Raw genomic sequence first — 13,494 nt, 5'->3', positions numbered from 1 at the left:
TAAATGTATTTAGTAGTCAAAACAAAAGTATGACAATTAAAACTTTATTTCTGGAAAGAGTGAAAACTAATGATTACATTATTGCTTTTTATGTTTAATGGGATTTAACACTCCTTCAGAGATGCTTACAGGTGCCTGATAGGATCCTTATTTGTCTCTTTTGTTTTTAAAAGTTTTTCATCAATTTACGTTCTGAAGCTGTATGAAACTTTGTATTATTGTTGTTTTTTACTTTACCCCAAGAACAAGTGGTCAGTGACTCAAATTAATTTTGTTATAATAACTGTTAGTAAGTTCCATTGCCTCTTGTTTTCTTCTGTTTTTTTTTTCCCAAAGAAATAACAGAGTGAGTACTAACCTCATTTTAAAGTTTATTTTAAGAAATTTTAATCAGCATCCCAAGTAAAAAACTTATTAAAATAGATTCCATTAATAATTATTTTCCCTGACAGGCATGGTGGCTCACACCTGTAATCCCAGCACTTTGGGAGGCCAAGGCGGCCAGATCACTTGAGGTCAGGAGTTGAAGACCAGCCTGGCCAACATGGTGAAACCCCATCTCTACCAAAAATACGAAAAAATTACCCGAGTGTGTTGGGAGGTGCCTGTAATCCCATCTACTCGGGAGGCTGATGCGGGAGATTCGCTTGAACCTGGGAGGCAGAGGTTGCAGTGAGCCGAGATGGCACCACTGCACTCCAGCCTGGACAACAGAGCAAGACTCTGTCTCAAAAAAAAAGAATGATTTTCCCATATGAATGTGTGTGTATGTATGATTTTTTGAAATAGTTTTGTATATAGTAAACAATTTTTTACATATTTTCTTGTAAAATATTTTATACATACATTTAAGAATAGAACATAATAATGGCAAATCATTAACAAATCTTAACATTTCTACTTATTTGCTTTAGTTTTTTTTTCTTTTTTGAGACGGAGTCTCGTTCTGTTGCCCAGGCTGGAGTGCAGTGACGCGATCTTGGCTCACTGCAACCTCTGCCTCCCAGGTTCAGGCGATTGTCCTGCCTTAGCCTCCTGAGTAGCTGGGATTACAGGCACACACCACCACACCCAGCTAATTTTTGTATTTTTAGTAGAGGCCGGGTTTCACCATGTTGGTCAGGCTGCTCTTGAACTCCTGACCTTGTAATCTGCCCACCTCGGCCTCCAAAGTGCTGGAATTACAGGCATGAGTCACCGCACCCGGCCTTGCTTTAGATTTTCTAATAAGAAATTCATCACAGATATACTCAAGGTCCTCCTGTCTAGGATCCCACTTCCTTCAGAGAAATTTCCGCTATCAGAGATTATGGTTCCTATTTTCTATTCCTTTATTACATAGCTTTAAAAATATATTGTATGATTTTTTTCTTCTTTACAAATTTTTAAATCATTTCATCTTTAAATGATAACACTACATTGTATGTCACTCTTTGGAGTGTTTTTATTTTTATTAATATTATACTTTTTTTTTTTTTGAGACGGAGTCTTGCTTAGCCACCCAGGCTGGAGTGCAGTGGCACGATCTCAGCTCACTGCAACCACCATCTACCAGGTTCAGACGATTCTCCCATCTCAGCCTCCTGAGTAGATGGGATTACAGTCACCCACCATCATGCCTGGCTAATTTTTGTATTTTGGTAGAGACGGGGTTTCACCATGTTGGCCAGGCTGGTCTCGAACTCCTGACCTCAGGTGATCCGCCCACCTCAGCCTCCCAAGGTGCTAGGATTACAGGCGTGAGCCACCACACCTGGCCTAATATTATACTTTTATATTTTTCGATGCCACTAGATATAGCTCTATTTCATTATTTTTTACTGTTGTATGATATTCCACTGTATGAACATATCACAGTTAATTTATTTTTTCTCCTGTTGAAGGAGTTTTGAGATATTTCTAATTATTTTTTCTGAAATAGCACTTCAAACAATGTAAAAGAAAGTTCAACCTTCCGATTTCTCCCAATAAAAACATATCCTGGAGAAAAGATATTTCTTGTAGTGGTTTTCCGACTCTGCTGCTCAGAGTCCTAAGGGTTCTGTGCAGTGACTCAGGAATCTCTCCGGGGTTGGGAACAGGTACTGTGCAGGGGATGTAGGTCCCAACGGAGCACCCTACTTTAACTCAAACACCAACCCTGCTTTCACCACACTAAGAAAAGTTCACTCCTGTCTCAGAGGAATTGCTGATTTCTGCCTTATTTCTCCCACACTGACCAGATAATTCTTTGTTAAGTTAAAGTCTTGCACTAAAAGAGCAAGACAGTCATCAAAATTGTTTTCAAATGTAAGGAAAATATTATGGGGGTTTGTGTTCATTGCCTCTGAGCAATGTAATCTGTCTTTGGGCCCAGTTCCTTGTTGGTTCCTGATGCTCCATAGACAATAGAGAAATCAGGACTAGAAGGATACACAGAGAAGAACCTGCTGTGATGCAGGATAAAGAACGTTGGGTTCCGTGGGAATTGATGAGAGTGTGTACTATGGTAAGGGATGGAAGGACTCATGAGACCCAAGAAATGTTGACCCTGCAGGGTCTGTGCCAGTGCCCTGGAAGAGAGGCTCAGGGCCAGTGGAGGGAAACCGGTAATTGAATGTGGTGGCATGGAAAAGGAAGAGAAGAAGAGGAAATCCTGTCTGCTCATGTTGTGTGGGAAGCTCACCATGGAGGATGATTATGGAGAAGCAACAGTGGCTCATGATCAACAGAATCCTTAGCACGTGCAGATGTTCAACAGAGAAAGGGCTTGTGTCACTGCCGCAGCAGGATGTGGCTTGGCTTGGTGTTTCCTAACTCATCATTGAAGAAAACAGAGACTGTGATGTATAGATGGGCTGGGCAGAACACATCAAGAAGGAGCCCATCTTCATGGGGAAAACTAGGAAGTATCCCTGAGAGCCTTCCAGGGCTCAGAGTACCTTCTGTTTAAATCACATGTGACTACACAATACTGCTAGGGAAACGTGGAAAGTGCTTCTAGTGACTTTGGCATTCTAAATCAGAAACTGTGGACTTAGGGGACTGATGGGCATGTTTATGTTGTCTAGTTGAAAGAGGAGATGTTGGAAGGAAAAGAAGATGTGAAATGCAAACAGCAGGCTCCACAGACAGTGTCAGAGAACAGGACGTGGTATCTTGGGTTGTGGTTAACTGGAGAGTGTGATCCTCACAAGGGCCTTGGTACATCTCACAAAAATAGGCTGATTCTGTCTGACTGGAGGGGAAAGAAGAGGGACAATATAAAACTGTATAACTAAAGAACTATAATAAAAGAGGGCCCAGTAGTCCACTCAAAACAAAAGGTAAAATGGTTAAGCCTAACACTTCCGACCTTTCATTTAAAAAATTAACACACACAGGCTGGGCGCGGTGGCTCACGCCTGTAATCCCAGCACTTTGGGAGGCCGAGTCGGGCAGATCACGAGGTCATGAGATTGAGACCATCCTGGCTAACACAGTGAAACTTCCATCTCTACTGAAAATACAAAAAATTAGCTGGGCGTGGTGGCGGGCACCTGTAGTCCCAGCTACTCGGGAGGCTTCGGCAGGAGAATGGCCTGAACCCGGGAGGCGGAGCTTGCAGTGAGCTGAGATCATGCCACTGCACTCCAGCCTGGGCAACAGAGCGAGACTCCATCTCAAAAAAAAAAAAAAAATTAACACACACGTACACAATTTTTACAACAGCAAAAGGATTTTTTGGGGGGATGGGGAACTTGGGATTGAATGCCCTAGGTTTATATCTTATTTTCCCAGAGATAACTGTATCCAAATGACAAAGGATGGGTAAAAAAAAAAAAAAAATTCTTTTATTATAAAACAATAGCATCACCAAAATATGGAAATAAGACTCATTTTAGATACAGTTATGGTATAGTCACTTCCCATTGCTGCTGTGACAATAATCGCAAACTTAGTGACTTAAAACAACACAAACTTCTTATCCTACTGGTCCATAGGGTGGAAGTCCAAATTGTTCTCAATGGGCTGAAATTAAGATATTACCAGCATCTCTACAAAAAATAAACAAAAAATAGTCAGGTGTGGTGGTGCATATTTGTGGTCCCCGCTACTCAGCAGGCTGAGGTGGGAGGATCACTTGAGCCCAGGGGGTTGAGAATACAGTAACCCATGATCGCACCACTGCACTCCCACCTGTCTGACAGATGGAGACCCTGTCTCAAAAAAAGGGGGGAGCAAAGAGTACAGTTGGCTCACATTTTAAGAAAATGAATTTCAAAAGCTTTTCAGAGCTTAGATGTTACAAGCCCATCAAGACATCTAGGAAGTTCTAAAAGTTGACATTTTATTAGAATCCTGTATTAGTCAGATTTCTCCAGAGAAACAGAACCAATAGGGTGTGTGTGTATATACATGGAGGAAGGAAGGAAGGAAAGGAAGGGAAATAAGGAGGAAGGAAGGACGGAAAGGAGTCATAAGAAATGGTTTACATGATTATAGAGGCTGAGAAATCTCATATCTGCAGACAGTATGCTGGAGACCCATAAGAGCTGATGATATAGTTTCAGTCTGAGACCAAAGGCCTGAGAAGCAGGAGAGACAATGGTATAAGTTACAGTTCAAGTCCAAGTCCAAATGCAAGAGAAGACCATTGTCCTAGCTCAAAGACCATCAGGAAGAGAGAGCATATTCTCCATTACTCAGCCTTTTCTTCTATTCAGGCCTTCAACAGAGTGGATGAGGCTCACCCCATTGGGGAGGACAGTTCGCTTAATTCTGTCCAACAATTCCAGCGTGATTCTCCTGCAGAAACTTCCTTACAGACACACCCAGAAAAATGTTTAACCAACTATCTGGACACCCCATGGCTCAGACAAGTTGGCACATTAAAATTAACCATCACGAATCCCAAGGAGAAAAAAGCAGGGGAGGCATGCCAAGGAACAAGCATGGCTGCAGAATAGTCATGGTTGAGCTTAGAGTAGATATTAACACATAGAGAAGACAGAAAGAAGGATATATGTGAATGTCACTCCCAAAGAAGGGAATGAAATGTTGTCATGGGAAGATTCAAGCCAGGTTGCATTGAGGGTCTCTGGGCAGCCTCACAGCTGGACAGAGCAGGCAGGAGGACTGAATCACCCCCTTAGTCACACCCCCAAGGTCAAATTCTAGAACATCTGACCAAACCTGAAGGACACAGATAACATTTAGAATCTAAATAGATTGGTATTTAATTCCTAAATAATCTGGGGTCCAGGTGGATTTATTTAAAGCATTAAAAATCAGCAACTCATTTTTCCCTTTCTCCCCCAAATTTTATTCTTCCTATTTGCTGAAGGCCATGAATAGAAGAGTCTAAATAGTTTTGGAGAAGACAGCTTTGGCAGTGACAAAGGGTAGATTTGATGCGGAGAGATTGTTGGGGAAGGAGGAAGTGTAGAGGGTAGCCGAGAGACATAGTTTAGGGCATGGTAGCGAGATGTCAGGAACAGGGTCTCCCGGACTTTGCAAGGTCAGATTCTGCTAGAGCTGTGGGTTTTACATTCACTTTGCATTTGTCACCATTGCTTGGTACTTGATGATTTGTTTAACAGATGGCTGGAGTTAATGCTGAGCTATTTTCTTGCTGAAAAATAGCTATATATGTTTCTACTTTGGAAGAATTGAACAGTTTATCAGGCAAGTCCCAGCACAGATAATAGAAGTAAGTATAAAGACCTAAAGGCACTGATCATGTACCATTGATGAGAAGCTTGCTGGTACAACTTGCTTTTGCCTACAAGCTAAAAAATCAGGTGTTTTAGGGTAGGAATTTTTTAAAGTAGTCAAGAGTAATTGGTTTTCTTTTTGGCAGAAACTCCCCAGTCCCCATTAAGAATTTTGTGGATTTTATACAAAACTGCAATAAAGAAATTAAGGGAAGGAAAGAGAAAGGTAGACTATTAGACTATTTTTAAAGTATACTCTAAGAATTAATGCCCTCCCCGACATTTTAGGCCATAATATAAAGAAACGATGTTTGATAGGTTTTTCTATTAATTTGATAACTTCAGGAATAAAATCCTACTACGGTTGATGGGTGCCTAGTAGCTTTTATATCTGAGAACTGTAAAGTGTAGTTTAGTGTTGGGTTTTATTGCATTGCAAGTGATTAAATTTCTTTTATTCTTAAAAATGACATTTGTTTAGGACCTTTCTGCTAGCCAGGGCTTGCAAAATAGAGAGTCCTTATAAAGAATAAAGTTGCATAAATAAGGGCTTCTTTTTTCTCTAGAAGCAGAGTAATAATGCAGGACCATTGGAAAAAATGTACAGACCTTCGTTTTTTTAAATATGGAATTTGTGATGATCCAATATAAAAGTATATTTTCAAAAACTACCTGGGACCTCAAGAAAGCCTTTGGCTAAAAATCATTAGTGTTCTGTTCCTTCAGTCTCAATCCCTTTATCTCCCGCACCCCCCCCACTTCCCCCTTACCTGTATTCCCCTCTGGCTCCCTCTCCCAGGCTTTTCCAAAGGGAAAAAACCTCAGGGGTGAAGGCCTTTCCAGGTGTTCTTCATCATCAGGGAGCTCTGAAAGCACTTGCTGAAAGTTTAACAGTTTCCACAGTTTTTCAGACTCTTTTCTTGGATTTTATGAAAGATTTGCCCACATAATGATTTTGGGTTTTCCGTTTTTGTTGTTGTTCTTAAAGGTTAAACAGCTATAACCATGTTTAAGTGGATGTTCTTAATGAAGAACCTAGAAAGATGTATCTTTGAAAAATAGTTTCTACATCTGTCTCTAGACAGGGCAAAGATAAAATTAATAGTTTTAGGTAACACCTCACCCTGGACATAGAACTTAAGATGAAAAATATGCCTCACTGAAATCATAGTTGCCCCTAGGTTTTAACTGTGGGTTTTGAAAACAAATGTAAACTCACATATTTTGGGAGTCACAAGACTCCCTTTCAACTTAGTTCTCTTACTATGTTTCTGAACTTCTCAATGCTGATTGACAGTATAACAGCACATTACTGGGGAAAGGGTGACACCTGTATCATTTCATTTCTTACACGTCGCTCATCCACATTTGCACAGATTTTCAGAGGGATGGGGAGCATGTGTGTCACAGGCAGCTGCTGTGGCTTGCAAGGTAGTGGGAATCGCTGTCTCCCCGTGCTCAGAGCAAGCACCAGCAGATGGAGTCATTGTAAACCAGACTGATAATGGGCCTCCTCACTCTTCCTGTTTAAGCTGTGTTTAAACCTGAAGACAGAAATGCCAGGCTCTATTTCAGTAGCCTGTAATATCCAGTAGAACTCATGATGGAGTCCATTCATTCAACAAATATTTATTATGGGCAGACTCCACAGTATTATATTAGAAATATATTATGATGGAAATACTATAACAAATTGAACCAATAGAGTCCCTGTCCTCTGTCTGTTTACAGTAAAGCACAAAAGTAGATGTCGAACAAATAATTATAATATGATAAAGCAGCATTTGTGATGGGGCAAGTTTCCAGGGTGCCATGTAGCAGGGAGATCTGAGCAAATCTTGGGGCTCATTCCACCTGCTTAGCCTCAGTTAGTGCCGTCCATGTGCTGACCCAACTCTCACATTTATATTTCTAGGCCAGATCTCTCCTCGGGGCTCCAAACTTGAGTATCCAACTGTGCTCTTAACATCTCTCATGGATATCTCACAGGCTTCTTAAACTCAGCATGTCTAAAATGGAAATCTCAACTTTTTTCTCTCTGAGCTTAGTCTTCCCTGGCTCAGTAGGTGGCAGCACCATCCACCTAGAAGCCTCAGAGTCGTTCCCTTCTCCCTTTTGCCCTTTGTGTGTCCCTGGCCAAGACACCTCACATGCCTCTGTAGCTTCTCCACACCCCCACTGCCTCCTCTCTAATCCAGCTGCACTTGCTCTGAGCTGCCTCTGTCCTTTCTCTCCTTGTTTCCTGTATTTCCTTTCACCTACCCATCTATTAGCCAAAGTTACCTTTAGAAACATACCAGATGATGTCACTCCCAGCTCCTACTCACATCCCGGTTCTATTTTATTAGGGCACACGCTCCGGAATTGATCTTCCAGGCCCTGTGATGTGGCCCCATCCGCCTGCCTCATCTCATCTCCTTGCTACTTTTCTCTGTTTGGAATCCACTTTCTTCAGCTCCTGCCCGATAGAGTTAATTCCCACTTATCCTTCATGGTTTAGTCTCTCATATTCTCAAGAAATCTTGCTGCCCTACCCACTCAGTTATCACTTTTATAGTACACTGTGTTTTGCTTCTTGAATTACCTAGCACAATTATAATGAAATAGAGAATTGGGTATTTCATTGATTAACGTCTGTTTCCCTCCTCTACCCCAGATGGGAAACCCCAGAGGCCAGGGACTTTATTTGCCTTGATCACAATGATATCTTCAGCTTCCCTAATAGTGCCTGGTGCAAAGTAGGTGCTTAATAGATGTTTCAAGAACACTAGATACTGACCGAGTCATGGGTTAGGGATCGGGATACAGTAACAAAAGCTACTGAATAGCCGGGTGCAGTCACTCACGCCTGTAATCCCAGCACTTTGGGAAGCCAAGGCAGGTGGATCACCTGAGGTCAGGTGTTTGAGACTAGCCTGGCCAACATGGTAGAACCCTATCTCTACTAATGTAGCAGGACGAGCCACAGACAGAACTCCTCAGACACCGAGTTAAAGAAGGAAAGGCCTTATTCGGCTGGGAGCATCGGCAAGACTCACATCTCAAAAACTGAGCTCCCCGAGTGAGCAATTCCTGTCCCTCTTAAGGGTTACAACTCTAAGGGGGTCCGTGTGAGAGGGTCGTGATCGATTGAGCAAGCAGGGGACTGCATGCACCAGTAATTAGAACGGAGCAGAACAGGACAGGGATTTTCACAGTGCTTTTCCATACAATGTCTGTAACCTATAGATAACATAACCGATTAGGTCAGGGGTCAATCTTTAACTACCAGGCCCAGGGTGTGGCACTGGGCTGTCTGCCTGTGGATTTCATTTCTGCCTTTTAATTTTCATTTCTTCTTTCTTTGGAGGCAGAAATTGGGCATAAGACAATGTGAGGGGTGGTCTCCTCCCTTAGTAAAAATACAAAAATTAGCCAGCCACAGTGGACTGCATCTGTAGCCCCAGCTAGTCCGGAGGCTGAGGCCGGAGAATAACTTGAACCTGCGAGGAGGTTGCAGTGAGACGAGATCATGCCACTGTACTCCAGCCTGGGCGACAGAGCAAGACTAAGTCTAAAGCAAACAAAACAAACAAACAAAAAAAAGCTACTGAATAAATGATATGTATTAAAAAAAATCTTATTGGAAAAGCAACTTTTTGAGCTAAGGATGAGCATGAATATGACAATAAAACAATGTGTGGCAGGGTGGCTGTGTAGGAGTCCCAGGCCAGGAGGTGGCACAACTACCAAAAGTAAGATGTACACAGTACATGTGTCTTGCTTTAGGAAGGATGCCTGAGGTAGAGGCATTCAGGGTGGGATTAAAACCAGTGGGTGGGATCTGGGAGCTTAATGCAGGGATCATCTGCAGCCCTCCACTGTTGCTTTCCTCTGTGATCCTGACATTGTCGGCATGAGAACGTAGCCCACTGAATCTGCAGTCTTGTCCTCTCTGAGTTCTTGTTGTCTGTATTCCAGTGTCTGAAAAGCTTGTTTGCAGGTTTTGCGACTGGCTGTGACTTTGGCAGTTCAATTCCTGGTGGCTTTGATCACAGAGGCCCATCCCAGCTCTGATGTCAGGCTTTCTTTAGTCAGCAGCTCTACTACATGCAAAGCTGTGCTGCCATGTGTCCTTCTGCCTCCCTTGTTTACAATCTCCCCGTACTGAGGCCGCCCCTCTGCAGTGCCCATATCCAGCCCGTGCTAGAGCCCAGTTTGTGGAATGTAACGGCCAACCCTTGTGTGTTGCCATGGGACTCACAGACCTCGCTCTCTTGGTGACCGATGCTGACTTCAAGGATCCCTGTCTGAAGCTTGTTGATAGAGGAGGCAAAAGTATGACTCCTCAAAATTAACCTAAAGGAGGAAATCTACCTAGCTTCCCTTGTTCCTTCCTAGTCCCGTGTCCAGTGGGGATTACTGATGGGAGCTGGCTGTATATGCACTCAAGTGTAGACCAAAAAAGTAAACGAGGGTCACTCCTTATACACTCAAGGAGACATACAACACAGTGAGCATTATCTGAGATGTGGAATATGAGTGCATCAGCCCTTTCAAAGAGAGAACCTGCACGGCAGATTCTGTTGTTAAATGCATGGAAAGTTAGTGAATGTTCAACTTGGAATGTTTTATGGGGGGTCTTATTTGATGGGCCTGGTTGTTTTCTTTTAAAGGGAAAAATTAGCATATCAACCAGTCAGCTTGTTTGGCATTTACCCACCCATTCTATCAATTGCATTGGCTGGCATTGCCCAAGTAATGGAGAAAAAGCAAATCTGCAAGCTGGGTTGTTATGTATTTCTTTTTATACATGCCACACACAAATTATTTGTCCACCTTACTTACTTTTTTGCAGTTGATATTTTCTTAACAATTGGCTGCAAATTGAATTTTTAGAAATCAAATCCCTCTAGCTAAAGGAACATACCGGATAAGCTTTATCTTCCTTTCTAATTAAACATTACTAGGCAATGACTACTGGCACTTAAATTTTCAGGTTTTTTTTTTTTTTTTCCTGGTTCTTTTTATCAAGTAATTGATTTGTAAATAAGTATTTAAGTTCCCTGGTGAGGCTTACTGTTTAAAGAAGGCTTGCAATGAATTATTTTACAAGTTTAGATTTGAATATTCTGTATTTGTTTTCTTAATGTATAGAATGCCTGTGCCTTATGTTGTCTGTTTTGATGCTAGACCTGGTTATTTTGGTAACCCAGTGGCAGGCATCAAAAGAAATAGGAGACTCTGGCTGAGCATGGTGGCTCACGCCTGTAATCCTAGCACTTTGGAAGGCCGAGACGGTTGAATTGCCTGAGCTCAGGAGTTCAAGACCAGCCTGGGGAATATGGTGAAACCCCGTCTCTACTAAAAATACAAAAAATTAGCTGGGCATGGCGGCATATGCCTGTAATCCCAGCTACTCAGGAGGCTGAGACAGGAGAATCACTGAAACCCAGGAGGCGGAAGTGCAGTGAGCCGAGATCGTGCCATTGCACTCCAGCCTGGATGACAGAGTGAGACTCTGTCTCAAGAAAAAAAAAGGAAGGAAGGAGAGAGAGACTTTGACAGTTGTGGATGCTTTATTTGCACTCCTTATCACTTTTAGTAGCATACAGAATCACTTTTATCTATAGATATGGGATAAAATTGAAAGAGGAAGAAAGGAGAATAACACTTACATAGCACTCATTGCATTCCAAGCACTACTAGCTAATATGATCTGTAAAACAATCCCAGGAGGAGTTACCGTTGCTTTTCATCCTTTCACAAATGAAAAGACTGAGGGTAGTATTTCACAGAACTGGAATTCTAATCTAAGCAGTCTAATTCTTGGGTCCTCAAGTAGAAAGAAGGCAACAAATAGGGATCTTAAACAGGGTCAGTGGTGCAAGTCAAGTAGAATTTTTAATTTTGATCAAATGTAATTTATCACCTATCTTTGGTAGTTTGAAGTTTTGTACCTGTTTAAGAAATCTGTATCTAACTCCGGGTCACCAGGATTTTCTTCTATGTTTTCTTTCAGAACTTTTTTTTTTTTTTTCGAGACGGAGTCTCGCTCTGTCTCCCAGGCTGGAGTGCAGTGGCGCAATCTTGGATCACTGCAACCTCTGCCTCCCAGGTTCAAGCGATTCTCCTGCCTCAGCCTCCCTAGTAGCTGGGACTACAGGCACGTGCCACCACGCCCGGCTAATTTTTTGTATTTTTAGTAGAGACGGGGTTTCATCGTGTTAGCCAGGACGGGCTCGATCTCCTGACCTTGTGATCCACCCGCCTCAGCCTCCCAAAGTGCTGGGATTACAGGTGTGAGCCACCGCGCCCGGCTTTTTCAGAACTTTTATACCTTTAGCCTTTGCATTTAGGTCTATGATCTATACCAAGTTAAATTTTGCATTTGGTGTAAGGTAAGGATAGAGGGTTTTTGTTTTTGTTTTTAACATATGTGTATCCAATTGTTCTAGCACCATTTGTTGAAAAAAACTATTGTTTCTCTGTTGAATTACCTCGGCATCTGTTAAAGAAAAAAATATTTAATGGCATTTGCTGAGGATGGTGTTACACGCATCCATGTGAAGAGACCACCAAACAGGCTTTGTGTGAGCAATAAAGCTTTTTAATCACCTAGGTGCAGGTGGACTGAGTCCGAAAAAGGAGACAGCAAAGGGAGATGGGTGGGGCAGTTTTATGGGATTTGGGTAGGTAATGGAAAATTACAGTTAAAGGGGGTTGTTCTCTTGCGGACAGGGGCAGGGGTCACAAGGTGCTGGGTGGGAAGCTTCTGAGACTCATTGTCCAGGAGAAGGAATGTCACAAGGTCAATTGATCAGTTAGGGTGGGGCAGGAACAAATCACAATGGTGGAATGTCATCAGTTAAGGCAGGAACTGGCTAATTCCACTTCTTCTGTGGTTCTTCAGTTGCTTCAGGCCGTCTGTATATATATGTGCAGGTCACAGGGGGTATGATGGGTTAGCTTGGGCTCTGAGGACAGTAAGTCAGGCTTTTTTCAAGGTGAGGGTCATGGTGATAGGTGTGGTGATGGCTGCAAAGGGATTTTGCAATGGGAGAGAAAGATTGGGCTGAATTTCTAATATAGCATGGGTAAGTGGGACTTTATAGCCAAGGAACAGAGTTGGGGTGGGTAGACAGGAAATTATTAAGAGGAAACATTAAAGATAAGGGTGGGAGGTGGGGGCAGGGAGTGTGCAGATTCTGGTTAAACTGACCTAACAGGATTCTTGCTGAGGACAGGGCAAGGTGATCAGACATCACCTGGGGATGGTGGAGGATGAGGAACTCAATCAGATGTCAAGGGTGTTATCAACTTTATATTAATATATTTTTGGAATTGATTTGCTAAAGTTTTGAAAAGGGTTTTTGTATACAAAAAGCAATTTTTTTAAGGTATAAGCTCACAGGTTTAAGAGAATGGAAGAAGAGATACAATGCATAAGAAATAGCAATTTTTACAAGGCTGGGTGGCAGTTGACTTGCAGACAAGACAAGGCTGAAATGTGGGCATGGTGTGTGTGGAGTTAGGGTAGAGCCAAGGAGCAAACTAATTTATTCCACAGAACCTCAGAAGACTCAGGTAGGCTTCAGAAAGGATCAGGAATTGAAAATATCAGGTAGCTCTGAAGGTGAAATTGATTCATCTTCATAGGCATTGCACCCTTCATCTTCAGAGAAACTGATCAGCCCAAGAGAAACCATCTCAGATACTGAACTCTGGGGACCCCTGCTCCAGTGGAACACCTAACTTCCCCATCCTGCAGTGATGCTTCATTAGTTCTCAAGCTTGCCTAGGCATACAGAGATTTTGTGATTTCCAGTTAGCATTTTAG

The 13,494-nt window shown here is 42.4% G+C and overlaps 1 protein-coding gene across 6 annotated transcripts in view; it reads left to right on the top strand.

Annotated features, from left to right (window-relative positions):
- DOCK4 (dedicator of cytokinesis 4) overlaps nucleotides 1-13,494 on the top strand; it is a 525,542-nt gene that overhangs the window by 383,590 nt on the left and 128,458 nt on the right. The gene's annotated exons all lie outside the window — the stretch shown is intronic.

Source organism: Pongo abelii, chromosome 6 (genome assembly GCF_028885655.2).
Source record: "Pongo abelii isolate AG06213 chromosome 6, NHGRI_mPonAbe1-v2.0_pri, whole genome shotgun sequence".
NCBI classification, from domain to species: Eukaryota; Metazoa; Chordata; class Mammalia; order Primates; family Hominidae; genus Pongo; species Pongo abelii.
The sequence above is the reverse complement of the archived record's forward strand: the minus strand, read 5'-3'. Positions and strand labels throughout refer to the sequence as shown.